This window comes from Aotus nancymaae, unplaced genomic scaffold (assembly GCF_030222135.1).
Source record: "Aotus nancymaae isolate 86718 unplaced genomic scaffold, 86718_ANA_hifiasm-v0.15.2.pri h1tg000069l, whole genome shotgun sequence".
Classification (NCBI taxonomy): Eukaryota; Metazoa; Chordata; class Mammalia; order Primates; family Aotidae; genus Aotus; species Aotus nancymaae.
The window spans coordinates 2345063-2354370 of NW_026988484.1; positions in this window are offsets into that span (position 1 = coordinate 2345063).

Here is a 9308-nt window from a genome sequence, read left to right on the forward strand (position 1 = left end):
CCCACCTACTTGGAAGGCTCAGGCAGGAGAATCCCTTGAATGCAGGAGGTGGAGGTTGCACTGATCCAATATCACACCACTGCACTCCAGGCTGGACAACAGAGTGAGTGACACTTCATCTAAAATAATAATAATAATAATAATAATAATAATAAAAGTCATCTAAAAGGGAAAATGGCAAAAGTGGACATAATTTTTAACAGGAATAATAATGTAGGGAGTGTCTTACCAAAGAGTGTGTATTGTTAAGCCAAAGTAATTAAAACTGTGACCCTGGAGCAGAGACAAATCAATTCAACAAAGCTATATAGAGGTAACATTTGTGGCATATGGTAAAGCAGCCATTTTTAAGTGATCCAGAAAAGAGGAATGTTCAGAAAAGGGCCGAGAGAGTATACAGCTATATGGAAGAAAAGAGGAACGTTCAGAAAACGGCTGGAGAGTATACAGCTATATGGAAGAAAATAAAGTCAGATCTCTATCACACCTTACAGAAAGTTAAATTTCAGAGGGATGAAAGAACACACACAAGGCCAGGAGTTCGAGACCAGCCCGACCAACATGGTGAAATCCTGTCTCTACTAAAAATACAAAGATTAGCCAGGGGTGGTGACAGGTGCCTGTAATCACAGCTATTAGGTAGGCTGAGGCAGTAGAATCGCATGAACCTGGGAGGCAGAGGTTGCAGTAAGCCAAGGTCACGCCACTGCACTTCAGCTTGGGTGACAGAGCAAGACTCTGTCTCAAAAAAAAAAAAAACCAAACAACAATTTATCAAAAGGATGACAGTGTATTCAACCTTAGTTTGCTTGAGGAATGCAAGAATGCTTCAATCTCAGAAAATTTATCAGTAAAATTTAATCAACAGTTTACAGAGAAAAGCCATATGATTTTAACAACAGTTGCTTGAAAGGCATTTAGTAAAATTCATTAGGCACTTATACTAAAAACGATTAAGTAAAATAGGAAGGAAAGAAAATTTAATATAATTTAAAACAAAAATCAAACAAAGAAACTACTTAAAATGGTGACATGTTATACAATACTGGGCAAAGGAGAATCAGGAGGAAGAAAAGACTGCCCCTTACCACAATATGATCATTGAGAGTGTTTTGGAGGTTCTAGTTAATGCAAAAATAAATAAATAAAATTATAGATGTAAATAACGGAAAAAAGAAGCTACAAACTATTTTAATGCATAAGAGAATCTAAACAGAAAACTCAGTACATTCAGATTGAATAAACTATCAGAATTAATAAAGGGATTTGGTTAGATGGCTAGATTGGATGCTAAGTATACAAATAATAGCACTGTTTCAATATTTGAACTGACAGCTACAAATGGAAATTGAAGAGACTTTGCATTCATAATAGGAAACAAATTTGTAAAATAGGATAATTTTAACAAGAAAGATACAGGACCTACATGAAAAAATTTAAATTCTAAAAATCTAAATTAATTAATGAAAAAGCATCATATTCTTGGATGTGAATACTTAAAATAATAAAAATCTAGTAATTCTGTAAATAGTGTGAAAATGAAGGCAACCCCAATCCCAACAGGTGCCTTTTCCCATTAAAGAAAATGATTTAAGGCCAGGCACGGTGGCTTATGCCTGTAATCCCAGCACTTTGGGAGGCCGAGTCGGGTGGATCATGAGGTCAAGAGATCGAGACCAAAAATTGAGACCAGGTCTCACTCTGTCACCCCGGCTGGAGTGTAGTGGCAAGATCATCACTCTGCAGCCTCAATCTCTTGGACTCTAGTGATCCTCTGACCTCAGCTTCCCAAAGTGGTGGGGTTACAGGTGTGAGCCATTGTATCCGGCCATAACTTTTAAAAAGATTACCATGGAATATTATGCAGCCATAAAAAACGAGGAGTTCACAACCTTTGTAGGGACATGGATGAACCTGGAAACCATCATTCTCAGCAAACTGACACAAGAACACAAAATCAAACACCACATGTTCTCACTCATAGGCGGGTGTTGAACAAGGAGAACACATGGACACAGGGAGGGGAGCACTATACACTGGGGTCTGTCGGGGGGGAGGGGGGGACAGAGGGGGGTGGGGAGTTGGGGAGGGATAGCATGGGGAGAAATGCCAGATATAGGTGAAGGGGAGGGAGGCAGCAAATCATACTGCCACGTATGCACCTATGCAACAACCTTGCATGTTTTTCACATGTACCCCAAAACCTAAAATGCAATTAAAAAAAAAAAAAAAAAAAGATTTTCTTCTTGTTTTCCCCTTTATTGGGACATCAAGGTAAAAGTAACTTTTTTTTGAGACAGTCTCGCCCAGGCTAGAGGAGTGCAGTGGCAGGATCTCGGCTCACTGCAACCTCCGCCTCCTGTGCTCAAGCAGTTCTCTTGTCTCAGCCTCCTGAGTAGACGGGATTACAGGCATCTGCCACCATGCCCAGCTAATTTTTGTATTTTTGGTAGGGACAGGGTTTCACCATGTTGGCCAGGCTGGCCTCAAACTCCTGACCTCAGGTGATCCACCCTCCTCAGCCTCCCAAAGTGCTGGGATAACAGGCGTAAGTCACTGTGTCTAGCCAAAAGTAGCATTTTTAATGTAACAATATATGATCATTCTTTGCTCTTATGACACAGTCCTACAAAAGGCGATCACTAAGCTTAAGCACTAAGCCTAAATCTGAGAAAGAACTATTACAAGGGCAAGAAAATAAATAATATAAACACTGATGTGGGGAAAGTTGTCCCTCAGACGACTACATTATTGATACAGACATTGAAACAGTAGACAGAAATGTAGCATCAAAGTTCTCATTTACTTAAACATTTTCCCACGTAGGACCATGTGCACAGTTTCTAATCTGTTTTAGGCAGAGTCCACAAGACATAAATATGCTGCAAAGTGAAAAATGTATGACATATGTGATTGTTCTACCACAGTAAAGTACATTTGCACATGGACAAGAATCGAAGTGGAATGAATGAATGATTTAATTTTTCCCATTATGTATGAGGATGTAAGAAAGGTGAGTACAAGGAGCTACAGAGCTAAGTGCTCCCAGGCTTCTGAGACATCATTCCAGGTAAGTGTGAGGCCACTATCATCTTTGTGTTCAATGCTAAAGTCCCAGGGACTTTACGATTAAGGACCCAGTAGTTTATGGGGTGGGCACGTGGAGAATCCCCTATCATGGCGTGAGAGTGTCTGGGCAGTGCAGAAGATATGTGTGCACTCACAATGCTGCACACAGGAGTGCATTTACCAAAACTTCCTTACATCCTTCTGCATTCTGCCTAAAAAATGTGACCCATGATGCAGGAAACCTAGACACGCACGAGAACAGCTTCAACCCATCATCCATATTCTGAATCCATCCTAACAGTGTCTGATGTGAAACCAGAGGAGGGGCCACTCCTAAGCTGGGCTGCAGCTTTCCTGGTGCCGGGAACTTTCTGCTTTCCCTGAATCAGAGGATCATACTTTGGATTCGACTTATAGCAAATTGTTCGTGGAAGGATTTCTGAATTTTCCTGCAATGGGTGTTGTATTCCAGTGCCCCCTTCTGTGGGCCATGTACGTGGTTCATCAGGTATTTTTCTCCACACACTTAGAAATATAGAATGTGTAGCATCAGCAAATACCTGATAAAAACTTCTCAGCCAGGCATGATGGCTCATGCCTGTAATTCCAGAACTTTGGGAGGCCGAGGTGGGTGGATCATTTGAGGTCAGGAGTTCGAGACTAGCTTGGCCAACATGGTGAAAACCTGTTTCTACTAAAAATACAAAAATTAGCTGGGCATACTGGCAGATGCCTATAATTTCAGCTACTCGGGAGGCTGAGGCAGGAGAATTGCTTGAACAGGGGAGACCAAGGTTGCAGTAAGCTGAGATCCAATCATTGCACTCCAGCCTGGGTGACAGTGAGACTCTGTGTCAAAAAACAAGACAAAACTTCTCAAGGCTGGGTGCAGTGGCTCATGCCTGTAATCTCGGCACTTTGGGAGGCCAAGGCAAGAGGATAGTGTGAGGCCAGGAGTTCGAGACCAGTCTGGGCAACACGGTGAAACCCCATCTCTACAAAAAAAATACCAAAATTAAGCCGGGCACGGTGGCTCACGCCTGTAATCCCAGCACTTTGGGAGGCCAAGGCGGGTGGATCACGAGGTCAAGAGATCGAGACCACCCTGGTCAACATGGTGAAACGTCATCTCTACTAAAAATACAAAAAATTAGCTGGGCACAGTGGCGCATGCCTGTAATCCCAGCTACTCAGGAGGCTGAGGCAGGAGAATTGCCTGAACCCAGGAGGCGGAGGTTGCGGTGAGCCGAGATCGCGCCATTGCACTCCAGCCTGGGTAACAAGAGCGAAACTCCGTCTCAAAAAAAAAAAAAAAAAATACCAAAATTAGCTGGACATGGTGGTATACACGTATAGTCCAAGCTACTCAAGAGGCTGAGGCAGGAGAATCACTTGAGCCCAGGAGATTGATGTTATGGTAAGCTATGAACACACTACTTTACTTCAGCCTGGGTGACAAAAGGAGACACTAACTAAAAAAAACATTAAAAGGATGGGTGGTCTCTTGTGGGACAATTCATACCAACCCCATAAGGTTTTATCAGTTTTCTTGTAACCTAAAAGACCAGGAGGGATGAGCACAGTGGGTAAAAGTATGTATTTTAATACTGGGGCAAAATTAAAAAGTAGTGGTTTGGTGCTCTACAGACTTTTTTTTTTTGAGACTGAGTCTTGCGCTGTCGCTCAGGCTGGAGTGCAGTGGCTCGACCTTGGCTCACTGCAACCTCCGCCTCCCGGGTTCAAGTGATTCTACTGCCTCAGCCTCCCAAGTAGCTGGGATTACAGGTGCCTACCACCATGCCTGGCTAATTTTTGTATTTTTAGTAGAGACAGAGTTTTACCATATTGGCCAGGCTGGTTTCAAACTGCTGACCTCAAGTGATCTGTCTGCCTTGGCCTCCCAAAGTGCTAGGATTACAAGCGTGAGCCATTGCGTCCAGCTGTGTTTTTTTTTTTTTTTTTTAAGTGGAACATGATTGCCATCTCTACTGAAAATACAAAAAGTTAGCCGGGTGTGGTGGTGTACACCTGCGGTCCTAGCTACTCGGGAGGCTGAGGCATGAGAACTGCTTGAACCCGGGAGGCAGAGGTTGCAGTGGGCCATATCGTGCCCCACTGCACTCCAGAGAGAAACTCTCTCTCAAAAAAACCCAACAAAAAACCAACCAAACAAACAAACAAAAAACCAGATGCAACTCACAGCCGAACAAGCCGGCATCACCAGCTGGAGGTGCCTGGCCTACAAAGTGACTGAGAAAAATCTTGTGTCAATGGTAGAATTTCTTAAAAGTTTATTGAGCAATAATCTACCTATGTAATACCCTTTTTTAGCATACAGCTACGACTTTTCACAAACGGATACAGTCCTGTAGCCACCACCATCATCAGTATTTAGAACAGTTCCATCACCCCAGAAAATAAGAGATCGTGGCTTTTTGTGATCATTTTCTCCCCCTATCTGAAGTTTTTGGGAACCACTGATCTGTCTCCTATCCTCATCATTTTTTCTTTTCCAGGATAAAGGGTATTGCTGTCTTATGAAACAAAAACAAAAACAAAGAAACAAAATTGTCCAATTGGAAAGTGTTACTGATGGGATTTGCACTCCACTCTTTTTACATTGCCACACTAATTTTTTTTTTTTTTTGAGACGGAGTTTCGCTCTTGTTACCCAGGCTGGAGTGCAATGGCGCGATCTCGGCTCACTGCAACCTCCGCCTCCTGGGTTCAAGCAATTCTTCTGCCTCAGCCTCCCGAGTAGCTAGGACTACAGGCCTGCGCCACCATGCTCAGCTAATTTTTGTATTTTTTAGTAGAGACGGGGTTTCACCTTGTTGACCAGGATGGTCTCAATCTCTTGACCTTGTGATCCACCTGCCTTGGCCTCCCAAAGTGCTGGGATTATAGGCATGAGCCACCACACCCGGCCTGCCACACTAATTCTTAACTCTACCGCACCTTGTTTTCTAATAACAGACTTTTTTTTTTTAGAACATTTTTAGATTTACAGAAAAACTAAGAACACTCCATTTAGAGAGTTCCCATGTTACAGCACCACTCACACAGTTCCTGCTAAAATTAGCATCTTGTACTAGTGTGGAACATTTGTTGAAATTAATGAATCAATATTAATACATTATAATTAACTAAGGTCCATAGTTTATGGAACTAAAGTACATAGTTTGCATGCATAGTTTACATGGCTCACTCCTTGTGTTGTACAGTCTATGGGTTTCTTTTTTGAGACAGAGTCTCGCTCTGACCTCAGGTGATCAAGACCAATCTGGCCAACATGGTGAAACCCCGTCTCTATTAAAAATACAAAATTAGCCAGGCATGGTAATGTGCACCTGTAATCCCAGCTACTTGGGAGGCTGAGGCAGGAGAATCATTTGAACCCAGGAGGTGGAGGTTGCAGTGAGCCGATATTGCACCACTGTACTTCGGCCTGGGCAACAGAATGAAACTGAAGAAAAATTAAATCCCTGTAATCCTAAATCTCAGAAATATCAGGATAAATACAAAGTGTATTTTCTCTTAAAAAGTAATTCTCCATTGAAGAATTCTTTAATAGCTACCCTCGTAATAATGAGTACTTCTAGTGCACAGACTGTGGTCTCTAAAACACATTTCCCACTAGAAAGAACCAGGCTCCTTAGAGAAACGATATATTCCAGGGCTGGGGCAGGACATTTGCAGAATGCCCCTACCAGAAAGCAAACAAGCTATCAAAGAGTACTGGGGTCATGTCACAAGAACCAGAAGCCAACTTAAAGGAGCTCCTCTTGGCCAAGTTTGGGTCAAGTGGAGAATCAAATTCTTCACTGCAGTAAATTAAAACACATTCAATATGTTAGAAATCCACATACACAGAATATACTCACTGGCCACCTTCTAAGGATGCTAGCAAATCACCTCAGTTCTCTCAAAGCCGGTAAATAAAAGGAAAGAAGAAAGCATTTTTTCTGCCTTTCCCAAACAAATTGTACCTCAAGGTAACAAACAAGCTGATAAAGGAAAGTTTTTCCATATGGAAGAATTCCAGATGCAGAAGGAATGACAGAATTAGAAAATCATCATTTAGGTGTACAAGAAAAATTCCTAAGAAAATCGTAATTCGTAATTCCTAATGAAACAAAGGGTGTAGGCAATGATCATCAATGACTGCAAAAGCCATTTGGTGAAAAATGCTGAAGAATTTTACCACAGACTGATCAGGCAGTCAACACTTGAAGGCACTCATCAAAATAAACATTACAGAAGTGCACAACTAGACATTATGTGCCTTCTGATATGATGCAAGGAGGAAAATACAACCTATGAAGGATTCTTGTCCAACAAACATATAAACTTGAATCTAATTAACCCTGCAGATCATTGGACAAGGGACAGATTAATGACACCATAGGGATACTCAGCAGCAGCAAAATATGGAATGTGGTAAATTCCACAGAAAAAATTTACCTGGTTTCAACTAATAAATGGAAATAAAGGGAAAAAGCACGTGTAGGAGACATCCATACGAGACGTAAGTACGTATTAACCAAATGCAAGCTATGAACTTTGTTTAGGTTCTAATTTGAATAAATGAAATGTAAAAAAAAATTACACAATTGGGGTACTTTAAACACTGAATATTTTATGATATTAAGAAACTATTCATAATATTATAGGTGAATTAATGATTATATAATGATTTACTTAAAAGTCATTCTTTTTTTTTTTGAAAAGAAGTCAATTTTTTTCTAATAGGTCTTGGTATTGATTTTTAAGCAGCTTGGGACATAATTCACATACCATTCACCCACTTAAAATGTATATGGTTTAATATACTTACAGTTTTATAACCATCACTACAATAAATTTTAGAACATTTTCATTACCCCAAAAGGAAACCAGAGTTTCTCAAATTCCCATTCACTGGAATTTCTGGTCAATCTTCCCTATCCCCAGACAACACTTTTTTTGGACTTGCCCACTCTAGAAAAAAGCATTATCTTTTAGAGATGCATTTTTATTTATGGATGAAATAAATTTATGTGTCTGGGATTTGCTTCAAAATAATACAGTGGTAGGGGCTGGGGGCAGACAGAGATAGGTTAAAAGGCAGAATGCTGACCAAAAAGCTAGGTGAGGGTGACTGATGCATGGGTGAAACACGGGGCTTCATTATACTGTTCTCTCTACTCTTGTATGTTTGAAATGTTCTATAATAAAAACAAACAAGGTCATTTATTGTCTCGTAATATAAAGTACCTGAGGTGGGCACAGGCAATGTTGATTCGGTGGCACAAAGAGGATCCATTCCATCACAGACACTGGTTCTTTCCATCTTTCTGCTGCCATTCTCAGCATGTTGACTTTCCCTCCTGGGCTGGCTTCCTCATGGTGCCAGTGTGCTTGTGACTGTTCTACACATCACGGGCAGATGTCACTGTCCAGGGGCGAAAGGGGACACACTGCTGTTTTATGTCCCATTTTTAAGACTGAGGGAACCTTCCTCAGAAACACCCAGCAGCCTTATTTCTCCTTGGCCAGAATACCCTTGCCTAATTCACGCAGCAAGAGGCTTGAGACCATTCTGATTAGCCTCGAATCCATCAAGATCCTCCCTTAGGGAGTTAGATTCTAGATTTCCTGGAAGGATGTAAAGACTGCAGGGTTGTACAGCCAGGTGTAAAAATAAGCAAGTAAAAAGGTGATGACTGTCGGGTAAGGCTATCGACAAGGTCAGCCACAAGACAGTCAAACCAAGGGCTAGTCACAGATGTGCCCCAGACACAGCACAGTCCAGGAGCTGGGGACGCCTGAGCCACAGCGGTTCCCGCCTGTCTGGCCTGCGTCGGAAACTCCTGTGGTCTCCCTCACTGAAGAGCCAGGACGCGTCGGCCGGTAGCGGGTCTCAGACACCGAACATCAGACCATTGATAATAACAGAACTCTGTCCCACAACTTCTGCAGCAACGGGTACGAAGCAACTGGATCACTAACTGCCAGCCTCCCTATTGTTTTTCCCTGTCCCACTCAGGAGCAACCACGGAAAGCCAGACAGGCTCCCCTCGGCAATCGCACAGGACGAGTCACCTCCAGTCAGCATGCTTACAGCTTCCACTCGGAACGCTCCCCGCAGGGCACACCGGGGCTTCGCTTCTGTTACTAGGACGCGTCCCTGCCACAGGCGCGGATGGTGGCGGGCGCCCTTGCCCCCGGGCTCCAGGTCAACGGCCTTGGACCGTTCG